This window comes from Ailuropoda melanoleuca, chromosome 8 (genome assembly GCF_002007445.2).
Source record: "Ailuropoda melanoleuca isolate Jingjing chromosome 8, ASM200744v2, whole genome shotgun sequence".
Lineage (NCBI taxonomy): Eukaryota > Metazoa > Chordata > Mammalia > Carnivora > Ursidae > Ailuropoda > Ailuropoda melanoleuca.
Window position 1 is genome coordinate 15,774,594 of NC_048225.1, and position 21,529 is coordinate 15,796,122.

A 21,529-nucleotide genomic window follows, 5' to 3' on the forward strand; every position below is an offset into this window, starting at 1 on the left:
CCCTCGGTTGAGCCTCTGACTCTTGGTTCCCCTCAGGTCCTGATCTCAGGGTCTTGAGATGGAAGCCCGAGTCAGCTCCCTGCTCAGCACAGAGTCTGCTTAAGACTCTCTACCTCTCCCTCTGTCCCTCCCATGCATTCTCTCTCTCTCTCTCAAATAAATAAATCTTTAAAAAAAAAAGAAAAAGAAAAAGGAGTCAGATGGGAAATGTGCTCTATCAAAGGCTGTGTGGGACCTGCTGAACTGACCCTGAAGGGACGACCCAGGTGTGGCTCTAAAGCCAGCAAGGGTGTATCCTCTTAGGACCAAGAGTGGCCTCCAGGTGTGCTCGGCTGTCATGCTCTGGGGCTTGCTTTCTGTCGTCCCTGGGTGGTACCCTGTTGCGCCACGAGCGGCACGAGCTCGGTGGGTTCAGCCGTCCAGGGCTTCTGAGCTGGCTGCCCTTCTGCCAGGCATCAGCAAGCAGCCGAACTCTCTAGGTCTCCAGCTCTCGGCCTGCAAGGTGGGGATAATGACAGCCCCGGCCCCCGTGGCAAGTCGTGAGGACCTGCTGAGACAGGGCTGGCAAAGCCCCCAGCCCAGTGCCCGGCGTGCAGGAGAGCTCAGTCAGCCTTGGCTGGGATCACTTGGCGTCCCTCTGAGTCTGGTTTCCCACGTGTAAAATGGAAGTAAAATCCTTTCCTGGCACCTTCGTTTCATCCACCCCCTCCCGGCCTCCCACAAAGAAGCATCTTCCTCTTTTGCGCGGCCCCCTATCCAGCGCCATCAGCGCTCCCATCTGTCCCAAGAACTGCCCTTTTCTCCCTCTGTCCACATTTCTGGCCCTTAGCTCCCTTGACATTGTTCCACTTGCTCTCGTAACCTCCCGCCCGGCCTTCTCTTCTCCCAAGTCCTGCCTTGGGCCTCTCCGTCTCTCCCCCCTCCCCTTTCCTCCTCAGCTGCTCATTATAAAAAAGAAATCTTTCTAAATACGCCAAAAATGCACTCATCCCCCACGGACCCCAGTCTAGCACAAAGGGCTGGTTCTTTCCGGCTGCTCCATGTGGCCTCCTTCTTGCCCACTGCCTTTGAATCGTGGCCTCGTTCACATGACTGGAAGGGCTAACTGGGGATTTTCCCATGTGGCGGGGTGGGGAGGAGGCTGGGAGGGCCTGGAGTTGGCGGAAGGGGGTGGAAACAAGCAGGCTAGGATCTTCCCCAAGTTTGGTTTATCCTCCAGGGGACACTGCTTCCTTGCTATCATGAATAACTCCTTGAAACCTGAAGAATTTCACTGGATTTGCGGGGAAGGATTCAAGTTAGAAATCAGGGGGACTGCACCGGACCAGGCCACCAGGTAGATCAGGTCTCAAGGACAGTGCAGATTTGGCCTTTCCCTGGGGCAGGCTGGCAGTCCTTTGGCCTAGGGGTAGAGGAGGGGCTCCTCCCCACCCCACACCGCCACCCCGTGCTCTCAGTCCAGGGCCACGGTCCACAGGAGCACTGACCCAGAGGGAGAGCGGCCCCTCCCATCCAAAGCCACGATGACCTTGTTCAGGAAAGAAAGACAGCTGACGCATTCAGGAATGGGAGAGGAAGATGGGGCAGAGGAGGGGGCATCCAAGGCCTTCTCTCAGGGGCTCCGAGACAGGCCCTGGGCTGGCTTGTGGAGGGCCACTGACTGCCTGGCCCCCGGCTGTGGCCTTCATTTCAGGACCAGGCTGGAGAAGGCCTTGGCCTCAGCATTCCCTGCCTTCATGTCCCCTGGGGATTTCTGAATTTCCCACTGTCCTTCCAGCATTTTCCCTTGGCAACCTCCCCTCCCCTCCCCTCCCCTACCCCCCACAGCAGCTGGGCTGCTGGAAGTCAACGGTGTGCCTGAGTTAATCAAAAACTCCTGCACTTTGCCCTTGAATCAAGGCCATCTCTCCTGTGTCCCAGGGCAATAGGGTCAGCTTGCTCTCCACTGGCTTAAACAGTGTCGGAAGAGGAAAAGGCGGGGAGGAGAAGGGAACTCATGTTCAGCAAGGCCTCCTGCTTTTGTGCACCGGGCTGGGGGGTCAGCAGATGCTGACCTCACAACTGCTGGACTGGTGGGGAAGGGCAGCTCCATGCAAACTCCNCACGGTCCACAGGAGCACTGACCCAGAGGGAGAGCGGCCCCTCCCATCCAAAGCCACGATGACCTTGTTCAGGAAAGAAAGACAGCTGACGCATTCAGGAATGGGAGAGGAAGATGGGGCAGAGGAGGGGGCATCCAAGGCCTTCTCTCAGGGGCTCCGAGACAGGCCCTGGGCTGGCTTGTGGAGGGCCACTGACTGCCTGGCCCCCGGCTGTGGCCTTCATTTCAGGACCAGGCTGGAGAAGGCCTTGGCCTCAGCATTCCCTGCCTTCATGTCCCCTGGGGATTTCTGAATTTCCCACTGTCCTTCCAGCATTTTCCCTTGGCAACCTCCCCTCCCCTCCCCTCCCCTACCCCCCACAGCAGCTGGGCTGCTGGAAGTCAACGGTGTGCCTGAGTTAATCAAAAACTCCTGCACTTTGCCCTTGAATCAAGGCCATCTCTCCTGTGTCCCAGGGCAATAGGGTCAGCTTGCTCTCCACTGGCTTAAACAGTGTCGGAAGAGGAAAAGGCGGGGAGGAGAAGGGAACTCATGTTCAGCAAGGCCTCCTGCTTTTGTGCACCGGGCTGGGGGGTCAGCAGATGCTGACCTCACAACTGCTGGACTGGTGGGGAAGGGCAGCTCCATGCAAACTCCAGTTTGCCCTTGAGAAACTGAGGTGCAGGGGCGCCTGGGTGGCTCAGTCGGCTAAGCATCTGACTCTTGGTTTCCGCTCAGGTCGTGATTTCAGGGTCGTGGGATCGAGCCCCTGTCCAGGCTCTGCACTCAGAGGGGGTCTGCTTGAGGTTTTCCCTCTCCCTCTGCCTCTGCCCCTCCTCCTGCTTGCGTGTGCTCTCTCTCTCTCAGATAAATTTAAAAAATTGTAAAAGAAAAAAGAAAAAGAAAGAAACTGAGGAGTAAAGCCTTACAGAAACTTGCCCCAGATCTCACAAATGTGAAATGAAGGATGGAGAATACCTGGAGGTTTCCGGTGAAGTTCTGAGGGGCTTTCCAACCACAATTAGGTTAGAAACCCCAGTGATTGTCGAATATGGACAGGAAGCTGAGAATGGGAGCTGGGAGAGCGGAGGGGGGTCTGTGTGCAGCCTGCACTTGCTGGCAGAGGGAGGGCCCCAAGGGGGATTGGGAGGGCCCACGAGGCTGGACATTTCTTTGGACCTGGAGGCCACCCAGACAGCCCTGTGTACAGATGGGGGGACTAGAGAGCCCTCCAGGCCCGGGACTCCCCACACCAGGAGCTCTGGGGCATCCTGGTCCGGCTTGAGGAGAGCAGGAGTTTGGGACACAGGGCTGGAGAGGCCATGTTCATAGGTCTTATCCTCATGTGGGCCGGGTGGGGCCTTAAAATGGGTGCCCAGCAAAGCAAGGGGCACTTGGGGAGCACCGATCTAGCTCTGCTCCCTCTACACCTGTTTCCCTCCCCCGCCCCACCCCCGCCACCCACCCACTGGGCATCCTGCCACTGCCCCAAATGGGCCCTCCTTCCCTGCTAGGCCCAAGTAAAAGTCAGGTACTTTGCTTCTTTCCACGTTCTCTTTCCCACTTACCCTCTCCCCCTTCCTCGGCCTGCTCCCCTCCCCCACCCCATCTGCCCCTAAAGAGCAAATTCCTATCATGACCAGGGAAGCTTTGCTGGAATCTGGGAGGCCTGGTTTGGCTAACGGGAGAAGAGGCAGCAACTGCAGATCCAAGAGGAGGTCTGAAGGAGTGAAAGGGGCAGAAGGAGGGGTCAGCAATGGGGACAGAGACAGAAGCGGTCCTGGCAGGGGGAGGGGGAAGGCTCCTGGAGAGATATAGGGTGCAGGAACCAAAGAGGCAGGTCAGGATGGGGGGTGGTCCTCGGGTCCCCTGCTCTACAGGGGGGTGTCCACGGTGGTTGGGGACCCTGGGGAGGCACTTGGGTCCCAGCTCAGCCCACCGGGCTGTCTGCTGTAGGCTGCCATGAGAAGCAAAAGCAGAGACAGGGGGCTGGAGTCAAGGGAGACTGAAGAGTCCGCAGAAGACAGGCAGCGCTCCAGGGGCTCTCCAGGAAGACTGGCCAGGCTAACTCAGAGTGCTCACTCTGGCCGGCCCCTCTCCCAGCTCTGCTCCAGGCCTGTCTAGAAAACAATCTCAACTCCCAGCACCAGGCTGGCTGGCCCCTTCCACCACCAGCCAAGGTTAACCCTGGTACCGCCGGGCAGCTTCCTCCTGTCTCAGCCCCGCCTGGCACCTCTAGCCGTGGCTCCTAGCGTCCCACACACAGTGGCCCTCCTCTGCCTGCCCAGCCAGCCCCTGGAGCCCCTTCCCTGTCCCCAGTTGGCTCCACCTGGACCGGGCCTCCGGTACTCCCAAAAGCCTGGTGGTCCTACTCCCCACATGGCCTGAGCATTGGGACCCGGGAAGGGAGGCAGCCTGGGCCTTGCCCAGTCAGCCCTAGAGAAACAGGCTGAGAGGGTCCAGAGTGTCAGAGCAGAAGGGCCCTGGCAGCCCCCCAGTCCCCCCGCCCTCTACCAGGAGACCACCGAGGCTCAAGGCACACAGGTGCGGAGGGCAGCTCAGGCTGACCCAGGGAGAAGGAGAACCAGGGTGCCCAGAGCCAAAGAGGAGGTGAGGGGCAGCCTCTATCAGGGAAAGAGCAGAGGATGGGGAAGGAACAGGGGCATTCCCAGGCTCCAGAAAGTACCTGGTTCTTCCAGGGGAGGGCAGGCCGAGCCTGTTTGCTGAAAGGGCAGGTGTTGCCTGACGCAGAGACTGGCTCAGGGTGGGTTTCTGTAGGAGGCTGAAGGTGAATCCCACCTTCCGTGTGCACTCACGGTGTGTGTGGGTGTGGGTGTGCTGAATCAGCAGGTGTCCTGCCTCCCTGCAGATAGAGGTGTCACACGTGCGGGTCAGGTCCCAGGGTGCCGGGTCAGGTCCCAGGGTGCTGGCCCCGTGTGTGTAAGTGGGCCTCTCTACTCCGAGGAGCCGTGCTTGCGAGTGTTCTCCCAGCGTGCTGGCACACCCGAGTGCTTGTGCGTCACGGGCCTGCCTCTGTATGTCAACCGGCACGTTGGGTCCAGGAGTGGATCTGCGCGTGTGGGTGTGTGCACACCGGGAGCTGCAGAGGGCCGTCTACAGGAAGAACCCACCGCTCTGTGACAGTCCTGCACAGAGAGGGAAGCACCAACGTGCTCCCAGTTCCAGAAAGCTCCAGTTCCTGAGTTTCCAGCTGTCCCAGCTGCACCGCACAGATGTGTGTGCTCTCTGCTACAGCCATAAACAGACCTCCCAGGATTTTTCCAGAGGAAACAGAAATATTTTGGTGTCTGCTCTGGGCAGTGGGCTAGGGAGTGGGGAGGGTGCTTGAGAATAGGGCTTCAAAACGAAGGGATCGTAAATCAAAGGAAAGCTGAAGAGCCAAGGGTATCCCCCAAAAGGGCCAGCAGAGAGTGTCAGGCTCTGGTGGCTTCCAAGCCTGAATAAAGCCCCAGCTACCACCCAGGAGCATGAAGTCCCAGCTGCCCGGGTCCCCAGGACCCCAGACCACCACTGCTCCACCTTTCCCGGGCCGTCTCTCTGTGAGGGTGCAGGTCCCTCATGGGGCCCAGGGCAAGTGCCCCACTGCCTCCTGGGAGATCACAGGAGCACACCTCCGTACCCTCTACAGCACACCAAGGACACAGCATACACACACATGTGCACCAGCCACCGCTGCCCTGCCACCCACACACCCAACCACACGCACGTCATCACCACCACATACACACACACCATCACCACACACCCAACCACACACACGTCATCACCACCACACACACACGGCATCACCACACACCCAACCACACACACGTCATCACCACCACACACACACGGCATCACCACACACACACATAAACACACACACATGCCATCACCACACACAGACTCCATCACCACCCACACATATACACACACACACGGCATCACCACACACATATCATCACCACACACACACACACACATGCCATCACCACACACCCAACCACACACGCGGCATCACCACACATACACACACACACACGCTATCACCACATGCACACGCACACACCATCACCACACACAAAGTGCACACATGCCATCACCACACACACACACACATCATCTACACACACACACCCCATCACCACACACACACACGCCATCACCACACACACACACGCTATCACCACATGCACACGCACACACCATCACCACACACAAAGTGCACACACGCCATCACCACACATACACACACACACACACACACACACTATGCCAATACTTGAGACACAGCCACAGATACCACACAAACACTCCCACCGCACACAGACTCTGGCAAAGTGCCCCCCACCCCCACCACGCAGTGATCCCACACACCCAGCCCCTACTCTTCATCAAAGTACATAAACCCGGAGAAAATTTCCCCCACTCCATGCATAGTTCCAGACGTTTCCAAGCCAAGGAATAGGCATGACACTCTTCTTAGGCTCCTTGTCAAAGAAAACTTTAAAAGTTTAAAAGAATTTGACTTGTTCCTTTCGGAAAATTACCTGGATTGGTTTAAATCCCCCACCCCCAGGGATGAAATTTCCCATTTAGCTATGCCCCTTCCTCCTCCCTCTCCAGGGGACAGAAGTGGCTCTCTTCTCAGCCAGTGACCCAGGGGCTGGGCCCCATGTGCTCTAGGCTGTGGGGTCGGAGAGATCCTTGTACATTTTCCCAGCAGTTCCTCCGCCTGGCATGCGCTGGGCAAGTGAGAGGCACAGAGCTGGAAGAGATGATGTCCCTACCCTTGGGGAGCTCATAACTCAGCTGCCCAATGGGACTCGACTGTCTGAAAGCAACCATGTGCCCGGCCAGAAGGCAGATACAGTCTGGAGGTGGCTGGGGGCGGGCTTTCTGGGCCACACTCGCCTGTGCAGGTCTTGGGGGTAGGGTGAAGAATTGGGCCTCACTCCCACCCCACATCACCCTTTCCACTGTCCTCACACTGCTTACCTGAATGTACCTTGCTTATTTGAATATCTGCTTGTACCCGGTTCCACCCCTGTCACGTAAGCTAAGTGAAAGCAAGTCCACTGCACTTAGCACAGGGTCTGGAGCTCTTTCAACAGTCGAAGGAAGGAAGGTAGAAAGGAAGGGAGAGAGCCTCACGTGCCGGGGCTTGGGGACGCGGAGGTCAGCCTGGCAGGAGGAAGATGGGGCCGAGCTTTGCGGGCCAGGTGGAGGAAGGGGGACTCCGAGCACAGCCCTAATGGGGAACCACGGGGTTTGCGAGCAGGGCACTGATGTGAACAGACCAGCGGCCCCCTGGGCCAGCTATGGAAAGGGCAAAATTCCTCTAACTGTGGGGCATGCGGGTTTCGGAGGTGGCTCATTGGTAGGCAAGCTAGATAGTACCAGGATTCAAGTGTATGACCTTTAGCATTCGTTTACACACAAAGCTATTATAGCAGTATGGCTGCCATTATAGGGGTGGGCCAGACGGAAACCGATCCCCAATAAACAAGACAAACTCAGATAATCTTCTCTCCTTAGCTTCACCCTGAGACCAGCCAACAAAAACCAATCTTAGATGGAGGCAAGTTAGGAGGCAAAAGTCTTATCTTGGAGAAAACACATTTATACGGAGCAGTCACATGGGTGCCTTTATCTAGAGCTCATGAGGAGTGTGGGTGCAACGTGCTCAAAAGGGAAGTGTCTTAATCACTCACCCAGTCCTGGGAGCCCCCCTGCCCCCCTTTTGAATGTGGACTAAGCCAGTGCCCAGGGCTCACTGCTGCTAGGGAACAACTCACTCAAGTTCAGGGCCCAAGGGTAGGTGGGAGCAGAAAGAGAAGCCTTTTGCCAGCCAGCCACCTGCCCGCTTTCCTGAGGTAGGATGCTGGGGTAGGATGTTTTTTAAACTTCGTCCCATTGGAGGGAGGCTTGATCTCAGCAAATACCATCCAAGAAGGCCTGGAGGTACGGGTGGGCACTCCCTGGTACCGAGCACGTCAGCCTGCTGTATGGTGTGTGCTGAGCTCCCTGAGACACCCATCACGCCCGCTGGAGCCATCTGAAGCCTCCCGGTCTCGGAGCAGGGAGCTCCAGGACCGCCTAGAGAGGCTGCGGGGAAGGGGGCAGAGCCCTGTGTTTCCAGGGACTCCCTACTGGAGCAGAGCATCTCCCACGTCCCTTGGAGGCAGGTTGAGTCAGATGCCTCGGGGCTCCCGGAGGAAAGGATAGAGCAGCAGAAGGGACCGGATCAGAGTGGAGGTGGGGGCACACGCTCTGGACCGAGGACTGAATGTAAGCCCAGCCTCTGCCACCAGCCAGCTCTGCTTCCTCGGGGAGGTCACTCTCACTCTCTGCACTGGTCTGCTTCTCTGTAAAATGGAGACAGCCATTGCCACCAATCTGCCTGCTTCAGAGGGAAGCCACCGGGGACCAAATAAGGCGGAAGACTGGTGCGTGCTGCACACTGGGAAAGAGGCCACTCCCTCCTCCCCGACAGGAAGGGGCAGCAGGAGGGACTAGAAAGGCCCTACACTCAGGATTAATTAGGAGGCTCTTGTTCCTCCCGACTGCTGGGCCTGAGTGCCAGCTCCATCACTCCCCAGCTCCGTAGCCTTGACCCAGACATCTCAGCTCGCTGGGCCTTAAGTGCCTAAACTGGGAGAGAAGGTCTCTGAGAAGCAGCGGATGCTAAGTGGTCGCTAAGCTCTGCACTTGCTCCCTCGTCCCTCCATCCCCAGACTCCAGGGTCTGAATTCTTCCTTCTGCCCTATCTGAACTCTCTGCAGAAAAGAGGCTGGGGAAGGGGGAACGTACCTGCGCTCCCCGTGATCCCTCTGCCTGGCTGGCCACTGAGAAAGCCTGCAGATGGGCACAGAGCATGGGACTCGCCAAATGCCAGGAAGAGCAAAGCACCCAAATAGAACCGACAACTGCCTCTTACACAGAGGGGCAAGAGATGCGGGCTGGGAGTGCCCCAGGGGAGGCTCATGTGTGATCCTGGCCCCTTGTCCTTATTCTGCACCACCTTCCACGTCATTCATACACCTGGTGTGGCAGCAAACCTTTGTAGAGCCGCTACTATGTGCCCAGGCCCTTCCTGAGGGTTGGGAACCCAGGAGCGTGTTCCCAGCCTCATGGAGGACAAGAGAGGTAAACAGATGGAGAACAGCCCGCCCTGGGCGCTGTGGGGCACAGAGAAAGATCTGCACCCAGCCTAATGGGACAGCTCTCTCCTCTGACACGGCAGTCCGCTTGCAGAGACGATGGGAATTACAGACATTGCTTGGTGCCCCACAGCTTCGGGGGTGGTAAAGAAAAAACGCCCGAGAGAAAGGTTACCGGGTGGGATAATTAATGTTTTGCTAAAGACGAAAATATTAGTGTGTGTTGCTCAGCGTGCGAACACCTCAACTAACAAACCACTCAGAGAAAATAAGTGGAACCACAGGATTTTTCTCACAACGACTTTTTTTAAAAAAAGAAAAGAAAAAGACAGCAGTCACGGACGTACCTCCTTTGGGGCTGAAAGAACATTCCCCATGAGGCGAGGAAAGCAGGGCCTTGCTCCTGGTCCTTTCCGGGTGAAGGCCTCCTGCATACAAACCCCGCTCCCCAGCTCCTGACCTGGGCTACCATTTCATGTCAAGGCACTCCATCCTGGTTACTGAGGTGAGGGAGTTTCTGGCTGAGTGTGTTAAGAAACAGAGATTTCTGATTCCTGAGGCTGTTTTCAGCAGGTGCTACTTTCAGACACCTGCCTCTTAACCTTCGTGGGTAAGATTGAATGGTCTACAGTTCATGTTCACAGTGGAAGGACCTGAAGATAGAAGAGTTGGTTTTCTTTCTACTTATATGAACCGTAGATATGTATTCAGAACCTTCAGGGGACAAAGTGGGTTCAAATGAGCCACTTTGCAAAGTGATGCCAAAGCTTGACAGGGGATGCCAATCGTGCTAAGAAAACCCACCAGAACCAGGGTGGTGTCTGCTGCTCTTCCCCACGTGCCATTTCAGGTGACCACCCCTCGGGGGGACAGCTCTCCATTAGGCTTCCCTCTAGAACTGGATACGGGCCTCAAAAGACAGAAGCTCAAAAAGGGTCCTCTTTCCATTGGCATCTCCAGAATGTTCGGAGTGTTGGGGCCCAATAAGGGAAAATCTGTAAGATGGGGTTGTTGCTTCGGCCATAAACTGTCCTTGAACTCCCCTTCCCTCCCTGACTACAACCAGATCAGGGCCCAGAGTCTGGGCAGGGTCCCTTTCCCTTCCCTGGGACAGAGTCAGGCCTGGGTCTTGCCAACCGGCAGGAGCATGGGTAAGCCTTCTTTGTGTGCCCAGGGGAGACGCAGAGCCAGCAGTCTCCACCCCACAGGCCTGTAGGGAGAAGTTTCGGGGTTTGCCACCATGGCTGCCACTGGCCGGGGCTGGAGGTGTTTGCGGCTCTGGCTCCAGGACCTGTGGTCAGCCTGAGGTCTCCCTCCACCAGAGCTGCCCGCTGTACCCTGGGCCGTCACAGACTGTGGCAGGCGGCTGCTGTGCTCCCCTCTCTGCTCCCCCCACCTGCACCTGAGCTATGAGTGCCCCTCTCAGGGGGGTTCGCATCCTACCTGAACACGGTCTTTGGCCAGTCAGCTCTTTTCCACTATAGACCCCACAGCTCAGGGTCAAGGGTCTCTTCCACGTTCCATCCAGGGGCAGAGAGCATCCTCCAGGTCACCATGGATCTGGACGAGAGTCCCAGCTTTGCCAGATACTATTCGGTCTTGACAACTTCTTTAACCTTTCCTCAACAATAAAATAATGAAAATATTTATTTCATAGATTTATTATATTCAATGAAACAATCTTTTTAAAAAAAGCATCCTGCTGATGTTAGCTCCCTTCTCCTTCTACCTGAAGTCCCCGGGAAACACTCTCAGAGATTGGCATGACTTACTGGGGTGCCGTTGGGATGACCCCCTGTGAGGGGGGCAGAAGGAGGCAGGATTGGGCGGTGGCGGCCAAGGACTGGGCCGAGCCCATGGGGAACTCTGGAGCTGGGAGGCCTGCAGAGATGTCCCACCTGTGGCAAGGAGGCCAGCTTGTACCCCATGTCAACCCATCATTGGATGGAAACTATCCCACCCCCCCAGCTCAGTCGGGGCCATAACTTTGGGCAAAACAACTCCCTTCCTCCAGCTGATGTGGTTCAGCAGGCACAGAGCTGTGAGCCTCCCAGTGAGGGCCTCCAGCCTGAAGGGGGCTCTGGGCCCTGCGCCCCATCACCCATTACTACAACCTCCCATCTCTCTCCTTCTCCAAACCTAATGCCAGTTTCCAAGAGGGAATTGAATTCCCTTACAGCAGAGAGGCCGACTGGGAATGGGGAGACTGCCATTTCTATTTGGGCCCAAAGCTTACTCAGATGGGCTGCTTTGGACAAGTTCTTTAATTTCCTTTACCCTCATTTTTCTCATTTTTATTTTTATTTTATTCATAGATGTATTTATTTATTGGGGGGAGGGGCAGAGGGAGAGGGAGAAAATCTCCTGCAGACTCCCTGCTGAGCACAGAGTCCAACACGGGACTCAATCCCACAACCCCGAGGTCATGAGTCAGACGCTCAACTGGCTGAGCCACCCAGGCGCCCCATACCCTCATATTTCTCATTTTTAAATTGGATCTAGTAACCTCTCTGCCTTCCTCATGGGGTTGTGGGGAGCACAAATGCCATAATGCTAACTGGGGAGCGCTGTGCACCCCACAACACTAGGCTAGCACTGTGAGCACACATACCATAAATTTAGTCCTCATTCCATTTATTCTTTCTTGTGCCCCCGTAAGCTCATCCCTTCCTGCAGTGGGCTGTGTGTCATTTTGTGAGGTGAGGGAAGTGGATCGCCATAGCCATGGCGCCCCCTAGAGGGCATGGAATGCTCTGGTGCAGGCCAGGTGACAAAGCCGCTAATTACAGGATGGGAAGCGGGTTTGGTGTGTGGGCAGCAGCCCCTGAGCCCCGGGGCACTGTCCTTGGGGGGGGGGGGTTGGACTCAGGCCTGGCTTTCTCGAGAGGTTGAAGAACAGTAGTGGGGGTGCCCGGAAAAGCGACGGCAGATGGGGTGCATTGGGGTGCTTCCCGTGAGCGCCTTGTGTGTTGGTGAGCCTCGTCCTGCTGGTGAAGCCGGTGGCCCTCCTGGCCCACTCCCCACCCCGCCCCTGCTCCTGACCCTCAGCAAGTCTCAGTGGCCACATTCACCCACCATCAGCCTCCTTCCCTGGGACCGAGATGTGCCCCAGAAGCACCCTTTAAATCAGCAGGCTGCCTGTACCCGCTCCGTGCCTGTCTGGTCCTCCGCAGACGTGAATCATCCTTCCTTTCCCGAGCCCAGCGTCATTTCTGGGTGTTTCGGAAGCCTGGCTGTCCTGCCTTTCCTTTCGACTCATTGTCCCGAACTGCTCGTCTAGACCATTTCACCCAGTTTAATTTCTCCTTTTTTCTCTCCTCATCCCCTTTTCCACTAATCCTTTTTGGTGGGAGGGAGTAGGGGAGGCCCTCCAAGGAAAGTGGACTTGCAACAGCAGAGCCCTCTATGGCTGGGGAGCTCGCAGAAGGTTCAGAACCAGTGTTCCACTAAGGCCCCAGGCCAGCCCCTTGTGCACCCGTGGAGGCTGGCCTCTGATCTGAGAGTTGGCCTCAACCTCCCATTTGCCTGAGCTGCTGTCATGGAGGAAAGGGAGCCTGAATTCCGGCAACACCCCTCTGGCCAGCAGGGTCAGCCTCACCTGAGAACTGATTACCAGTGCACTTTTTCTCGGGTCCCACCTCAGACCTGCTGAAACAGAACTCTAGCGGGAGCCCCCCACCCCTTCTGTAATGTAATGGGCCCTCCAGGTCATTCTGACATCCGTGAAAGAAGAGCATGCAGGAATTCCTCCAGCCCCACACTTTCTCCTTCATTCCACCTGCAGGCCGAGCATAGTGGCCTTGCCCCTTCCTCAGAATAGATTAGCCTCTAGCACCACTGCCAAGGGGTCTTAGAGAGCAAAGGTGGGTGTGGCCTCCCCGAAGAGTGTCCTGGTGTGGGTGGTGAGGAGGGAGTCCAGAAGGATTCCAGAGGAAGGTTCTAGAATGAAGCCCATTATTCCTAAGGACCTCGAGACCTGAGCTGTTCCACAGACCCCAAGGCGAAGGGGTCGTTCTACTGTATCCAGTACCATCCACCCCAGGGAAAAAAGCCTAAAGCCCTGGGGGAAAAAAAAAAACCAAAGTTAGTCACTTGCCGAAGGGGTCTCAACAAATTGCCAGCAGAACCAGACTCAGGCAGAAGGGAATGGATGTGAAAGAAATCCCCAGAGGCTGGAGTTACAGGGACTTCTCCACTCATTAGTCATTCGACAAACAGCACCTTCAGGCTGCCACCCACGGCCACTTGCTGACCTCTACCAAGCCTGTGTGGCAGGGTGACCGTTCCCATTGTTCTGATGAAAGGAATATGCTTCCAAAGGTGCCCTCGCCCTCCCAAAACCTATGGCAAGTAGCTGGGTCAGAATTTCTCCTATGAAATGATTTTAATGGCCAAGGCCAGCTGCTGATCTGTCCCCAACAGTCCCCCACCCCGCCCTGTGCAGGGACATAAGCCAGCTCTGCTCCCAGTGCCAGGCCCAGCCCAAGAATGTGCAGAAAGAGCAGAGGAGAATCAAGCAGAGGGAGGGCTTGGGCTGCGCCCTTGCCCTGTGCCAGACTCCAACCTGCCTAAGACCTCCACCCCACTCCCTGAGCCTGCAGTGCCCCCCCACCCCCGGTTGGGAGGCCTCAGGCCGGGCCCCACCATTAGTTCCAGACACCATGTCTCCTGTATTTATGGGGTTTTTTTCTTTGCTTCTGTGGTTCTCCCTGGATGAATGCCCCCTTTCCCTGGGTTTACAGCATCCTCCTGCGTGGTGGGGTTGATAGCACTTTAATGAGAGTTACAGCCGCCTTCGACTGACTGTGACTGCCACATTCCAATTTACTGCCTGGCCTCCAGGAGCCCAGCAGGGCTTCCCTGGAGGGGAGGGGTGGGCTCGCTCCCTGGCCTGGGATTGGGGTGGAGGCTGGGGGCCCTGATGTCTCCTCCTGGTGCCTGCAGCCTGCCAGCCCCAGCTCTGAACTAGGGCTCCCGGCTCCTTGGTGAACCCTGAGCTTCAAGGAGTGGTCGGAATCGGGACCACAGGGAGGGATAGGGGCCTGGTGCTGGTTTTACTCCAACGCTGGAGGTTTGGGAGAAGAGTTCTCTCGGCACACGGTTTGGGAGAAGAGTTCTCTCCCCACATCCACCCCCCCCACCGTGAGAACCAAAGTTCTGAACTGGAGAACGGGAGGGCAGAAGAAGGTGGAGGCCTTCACAGAAAGCCTGTTGTTCACTAGTTGAATCCAGATGTGGGCGGGGGCGGGGGGGGGGAGGTGCTGGAGGCAGGGCTGAGGGAGAAGGGGGAAGAGGAGAGGAACTGGGAAAGCAGAACTCTTAGCAGGGGTGCCCGGGATGCCCTGGAATTATTTCTTTCATTGCCTCTGATTGGGGTCTACAAGTGTCACCCCAAATTGGTCTGCACTGGCCCTAATTAATAAATATAGGGCAACGTTGCCAGTGGCTCAAGCCCCTACGGAAAATCTGCCACCACTTGTATGGCCCTTACCAGGTCCGTCTTCCTGTGCTGCCAAGACCTCCCGCTCTGTGGACTTTTCCCTCTGCCCTGCACCTCTGCCCCCGGCCCAGCTGTGGAGGCGAATATCCGGCCCCAACCAGGAGGCAGGGGTGTGGGCTGGGTGCCCAGGGCACTGAATGCAGTACTTTTAATTCTCACGTCAACCTGATGATATAGGAATTATTATACCCATTTTCCTGATGAAGAACTGAGGTGCTAAGTCTTAGTGGTTGGTCACTTATCTAAGGCCACCAAGCCAGAAAGGGGCAGAGCCACAGTTCAGACTCAGAGCTGCTTCTACTGTCCCTGCTGTGCCACCCATTCGGGGGCATGGCATTTGCCCACCGTTAAGCAAGTCAGAAATCTGGGGGAGGGAGGACGACCGATACTGTCAACTACCCAGAGACCCCCAGTTCCTAGAAATCTGAAGTCAGCTCCAAGTTGCGCCAGAGTCATGCCAAAGACAGACTCCCTGGGCAAGCCCTTGGCCATGTGGCGTGTGTATGATGCCCCCGCCAGCTTAACCCACCCCCACGCTCTTCCGGGAGGTGGGAGACATCTCCCCAGTAGGGAGGCCAGCGCTGGCCGGGAGGGCGCAGGGTGCTTATTCTCCTATAGGCTCTTGACCCTGAGGAGGAGAAGGGCCTGTCCCTGCCCTATGCCACCCGCCTGTGGCATTGCCCTTTGCAGGAACAGGAAGTCCATGATCAGGTCCAAAGTCACAGCTAAGAGAGGGATCCAAGGGCTGCAGCCGCATGGACATCTCCCTTTGCCAGTCCCTCTGTGGGACCCAACAGACCATGAACACCTGGCCCTGGGCAAGAGGCCTCGGCTGGGGTGGGGACCCAGGGGCGTGTGAGCACAGAAGGCCCCGGAGAGCGGAGCAGGTGCTCAGACTTTGGAGAGAGATGGCCTGGGGTTTAGCCCTATTCTGCCACACTAGCTGCATGACCTTGGACAGAACACTGTATCTCACTGTTCCCCTCTGTAAAGTGGGTAAGTCATAGCCCTACCTCCCGGAGTGCAAGTGGGTATGAAGTGGGATCCCATATTTAAAGCATCTGGCCAGTGCCTGCCATGTAGAGTGCTCCAAAGTTCTTAGCTGTTACTGTTCTAGATCCCACTTCCCTTGCCACCACTGGGGCCAGCCCCAGTCTCCATATGCTTCCTTGGGAAGAAAGATCCTTTTGGATGAAACCATTCGGTTTCTCCAGGACTCCACAAACCTCTCATTCCAGGGACCCAAGGGACCGTAGAGGTATTAATTAGCAAAGCCTCAGGACAGGCCCAGGCGGCAAGGGAGACTTGTTGACGTTAATTGGTACTATCAGATCTTTGCCCAGCGAGGACGGAGCAGTGCAGGCTGAGACAGGGTCTCTGCCGCTGGGGTTCACACTCTACCCGAGACTGCACCCCCTGGTGCCGCGGCTCTGGTGGGCGGAAAGGGCGGGCAGCTCCTCCCTCCCTCTCCCTCACAGGGCGCAGCAAGGGAAGAAGGGCAAGGGGAAGGAAGGAAGAGGGAGCATTGGGACCATGTCCTCGGGCCACCCAACAGCCTCTGAGTGCAGCCACAGTGCAGGGACCTCATGCACACCAATGCCAAGGGCTATGAAAGATGCCAGGCTCTAGCAATGGCTCTCGACTTGTTTAATGAGCCCAGGAAGCCTGTTTAAAATGCACAGTCCTAGGCAATGCCCTCAGTGGCTGAGGGGCAAGGGTCTGGATTTTTAACAAGAACCCACAGGATTCTAATGAGGCTGGTCTAAAGGACCAGCCACACTTTAAAGAACAGTGGTCTGCTGCCTATATGTCCAGTATTAGTGCAAAGCCAAGCACATAGCAGATAACAGCAAATGCTGACTGATGGGAGAAGGAATGAATGAAGGAATGAATGAATGAGCAAGCCATATAGAGGCTAGGAATGGTTCTGTAGTGTCTAAGCCAAAAGTCTGACTTCCCCTAGGAATTCCCTCCCTCATGGAAAAGGTGGGCCCTTCATCTCTGGTTCACTCCCTTTTGTGGTTGGGACCAGACTTTTCCTACTCAAGTTGGCAAGTTCCTAAATTCAAATAAAAGTTCCAGAACACGCAGAAGGAACCCCATTGTGTCCCTCTCCCACTTCAAATCTATCTAGAGAGGTCAGGGATCCCTGAGGATTCTAATTCCAGAAAAATACACACAAAGGTTTGCCTCTGATTTCCAGAGTTCCGGACCCTGAAGTTATCCATGGTTAAGGATCCCTGCTGGGGTGTCCTTTGATCTGTGAGTCATTGCTAACAGCAGGGAGCTGGACAAAGAGGAGAGGAGGACCAGGAGGAGGGTCTGGGTAGAAGCGGGGAGTGGCCAGGGCTCTGCTCCTGGAAGCCAGGGTTTGGTTTGGGTTTCTTGGCTCCCTTGTCCTTCTCCAGGAGAGCTCAGGGGCAATAGGTTGGAGCTGGGGGTCTGAGGGATGGGAAGGGGACAGGAAGCAGCTGAGGTGACCCAAGAGTGTTACAAGGTGACACTCCACACAAGCTCTAGGACCAGAGGACGGGGAAGGCAGCAAAGGAAGGGGAGAGGAAAAGCTTTTACTGGACTCCATTTGGGGCAGGCACTGCGCTAATGGTACAGCACATTCCATTTCGGCCCTGTTATAACCCACTGCCGTAGGAATTAATATCCCATAAACTTAACGCTTATGTCCAAGGGCTCGACCTTTGCAAAAAAGCATTGTTTTTTATTCATACTATATTGATGCATATACGAATCATATTCTGATCTCCTTCTAAATCTTTTCTGCAAGATCATACGGTAGAAAAATAATAACAAATGACTAGAGTGAGCTCTCAACTGTTTACACTGTGGCATGTTCTGGAACTATTAGAAGTAACATGTGAACACAGTCAATATACGGAAATCCATGGATGAAGTCATGCTGAGAAAAACAGAATAGGAAATAGCATGAAGTGCTAACTTTGTAAAAGCCACAAACTCAGAAGGACATTTGGAATAAATATCGATCAGGTTTTATTTTCTCTCGAGTAGCCTAAGGCCATTATAGGCACCTTAAATACATATATCTATAATGGGATGATAGGTGAGTTTACGGCGGTGGAAATACTCTCTAATAGTAATGGTGGACACATGTCATATATTTGTCAAAACCCATGGAATGTACAACACGAAGCATAAACCGTAACGTGAACCATAGTCTCCGGTGATAACGATGCGTCAGTGCAGGCTCGTGATCGTATCGAAGGCACCGTTCTGGTGGGAGATGTTGATCATGCGGGAAGCTGTGTGTGTCCTGGAGCAAAGGGTATATGGGGGTGTTCTATTTTCTTTTTTTTTTTAAGTGGGCTCCACCCCCAGCCTGGAGCCCAACACAGGGCCTGAACTCATGACTGTGAGATCGAGACCTGAGCTGGTGGGGTGGCTGGATGGCTCAGTCAAAGTGTCTAACGCTTGCTCTCGGCTCAGGTCTTGATCTCAGGGTTGTGAGTTCAAGCCCCGTGTTGGGCTCCATGCTGGGCACATGGAGTGTACTTTAAAAAAAAAGGACCCGAGCTGAGATCTAGAGTCAGATGCTTAGCCAACTGAGCCACCCAGGTGCCCCAAGGGAGTGCTCAATTTTCTTTCTTTTTTTTTTTTTTTAAAGATTTTATTTATTTGTTCGACAGAGAGAGAGAAGCCAGTGAGAGAGGGAACACAGCAGGGGGAGTGGGAGAGGAAGAAGCAGGCTCATAGCAGAGGAGCCTGATGTGGGGCTCGACCCCAGAACGCCGGGATCATGCCCTGAGCCAAAGGCAGATGCTTAACCACTGTGCCACCCAGGCGCCCCCAGGGAGTGCTCAATTTTCTACATAATTTTGCTGTGAAGCTAAAATTGCGCAAAAGAGCAAAATCTATTAAAACAATGCAAAGCTCTGTTGGGATATGAATTGATAATGCACTAAATGTATATATTCTCATAATGTTTTCCCATCAACAAACATAGGATCTTTCCATTTGTTCCGAAACATAAGCATGAATCTTAGAACAAAAAATCATGACCGTGATGGAGGTTCTGAGTTTCTCATTGGGAGAAAGGGTGCCCTCTTTTCCATCAGATGAGGAAGAGACAGGAGCCCCACTTTTGGCCCCTACTGGGACCTGACCCTCCTTCTCTGGGTAACCCTAGGCCCTTCCTAGGCCATCCTGTCAAAGCCCCGATGATACCATCAGCCAGATGGGAGCCAGAACCCACGCAGATGCTACAGGGACCCAGCAGCCGCTGGGACAGGCAAAGCCGATAGCTCTGGAATGAACGGCCCCCGTCCAGGCCCAACCCGCTCATACCCAGCTTCCCGATGCTCAGGCAGGAATTCTCATCCCAAGCCACAATGTGTTCACGCACTTCCTAAGAGTAGTAAGAAGCTGGGCTAACAATCCAACCGATTTTTTTTTTTAGTAATAAATTTTCCTCAGGGCTTTGCAAAAAGGAAAGAATATTGAGCCATGAAAGATTTCATCAATGCAAGGCACACAACCCTGCCTGGCCCCCTCCTCTTGCTGCAAGCATCTCAGATCTCTGCCGGAGCTGCGGGTATGGTTCCACAGAGCAGGAGCAAGGCCCTTCTTTAAGGTCTCTAAGTACACACCCTGGTGATGGAATCGTCAGGGCGTGAGGAGACAGGATGCCCTCAGGGACACACATAAGTGTCTGCTGTGATCCGTATTTTTTGTGGTTTCCAGGGGTGGGGAGCATTACCTGCGTGTGCAAATGGCCTGAGGTCTTCTGTTTTGATGAGGAGGCCCAGCCTGTTACCTGGAGGGCCCTTTTCTTGGTGGACCACACACCACTAAGATTGTTGAGGGCAGGGACCTGGGGCCCAGATTCTCTTCCCCACGGCAGAGTGCCAGGTACACAGGGCTGAAGAAGACCTCATTTTTGAGCGTCCTCTATGTACAAGGCTCAAGAGCTCGAGGTGGTTACAAAGATGGGCCAGATCCAGCAATGAAATGGAAACCCCATGTGGGGTCACAGAAGGAGGCTAGGCCTGGCTTCAGAATGCTAGACTTCTAATCTGAGCAGTGCCACTAACAGCCGGCCTTGGTTCTTTTGTATCTTTGGTTCAAGCACAAATGCTGTGAAATCATTACAACAAAAGGCAGGGGATGCAGAGCTACCAAAAAAGGAATCTGAGGGCTCCTCCCCCAGCTTCCCAATCTCAGTTCACGGTGCCACCCAGCTGCCCAAGCCAAATCCAGGAAGTCATCCTTGACCCCTTTTCTCCCTCACCCCCAAGTACAAAGAAGTATCAAACCCTATTTCCAAATTCTACTTCCAGATCGCAGCTCACGTCTGACACGTCTTTCCATTTCTGCTGCCGTCACCGTGGTGCAAGCCACCATTATCGTTCATCTGGACAGCTGTAATCCACTTCCAGAACATTCTTTTTAAAATGCACATCTGATCACAGTGACTGCCTACTGCTCTTAGGAAAACAAAGCCCACATCCTAGCATTGCCCACAGCACCTGGCCTCTGCCAAACTCTCCCGGATTACTCAGAGCTGCCCTCCACCCTCATCACTCCTGGTATTGGCAAAGTTGCCAGGGAGCCCACCAGACTCAGGCCCCATACACAAGCTGTTCCCTGTGCCTGGAACCTCGTCCCTGCTGAGCCATCCTGATTCATCATTTAAGTCAGCCTAGACATTGCTGCCTTTCCAGGCCTCCTGGACTATGCTTGAGTCCCCGCTAATTCTTCAAGGTACCAGCTACAACAATTGTAATTGAAATATTTGCTTTCACACTGATTTTGTGAATGCCCACTCCCCTTGCAGCTATAGGCTCCATCCCAGGGTAAGGAATTGCTGCATCGTCTTATCCCACTGTGTAACTATAGCATCGAGCACAGTAGTGCCTGACCCTGGATGGATGGATGGATGGATGGATGGATGGATGGATGGATGGATGAAAACCAGTGAGCATCCAGGTGGGGAAACAGGAAAGGCCTCCTGGAAGAACTAGCATGGAGAAGAAGATGGTTATGTTCCAGACCTTCTAGAATCACAGGCCTGGAATCAGAGTAAGACGTACCTTGTCTTGCAGCTCTGATTGTTCAAGCTTCCTTTTCCTTTCCTGAAAGTCACTGATTCAGCCCGACTCCATCTCAACTTCCCCTCTGCTGGGCTTTCTGCCTGGGGAGAATGACTGCTCACCAAGCTGTCCTGGCCTCTCTTTCTTTGCCACTCTCTACCCCAGCCCGCTGCCTCTCCAGTCCACTTTCCCACCACACCCTTGGATGTATGTAACTGAGTCATCGTGCGATGCTGTAAAGCTCATTTGCACTTCTGCTGGGCAATGAAGTGACACGCTTTGCGGCCTCGAGAGGCAAAGGAGAGCCAGCAGCCCACTGCATCCCCAGTTCCTCCTCAGACTGACGGGCAGGTGGCCAGCCCTATCTGTAAGGGCCCAGTGACTGGGAGCCATACCGTGACCCACGCCAAACGCCAGCCACAAAAAGAAATTGAAAGAAAAGTCTTTCTACTGCCGCAAAGACAAGCTCCTTATCACGCTCTTCCCCTCTCTGGGTAGAGGTGATCAGTTCAATTTCCCTTTCAACCTTCTACAGGATCCTGGCAGCACCTGTTTTCTCCATCACAGACTGGGAGATGGCATGGCATTTCTCTTCCTACCGAACTGAGGCACTCTAAGACCAAACAGCAAAGGGGAGACTCCTCCCACCCACCCACTCCACCACCCACCCCCCCGTTTGGTGGCCCAGTTTGAGAGGAACTCAGCGATATAAAACGGAAAGCC

The 21,529-nt window shown here is 55.0% G+C and overlaps 1 long non-coding RNA gene across 1 annotated transcript in view; it reads right to left on the reverse strand.

Annotated features, from left to right (window-relative positions):
- The window catches only part of LOC117803328, a 30,143-nt gene extending 9,204 nt beyond the window's left edge, over positions 1-20,939 (reverse strand). Inside the window, exons 1-2 of the long non-coding RNA XR_004627039.1 lie at positions 20,807-20,939; positions 10,688-10,860 (exon numbers count right to left, since the gene is read on the reverse strand). This is a non-coding gene — a long non-coding RNA (uncharacterized LOC117803328). The remainder of the gene's footprint in view (positions 1-10,687; positions 10,861-20,806) is intronic.
- Between the last annotated feature and the right edge of the window lie 590 nt (positions 20,940-21,529).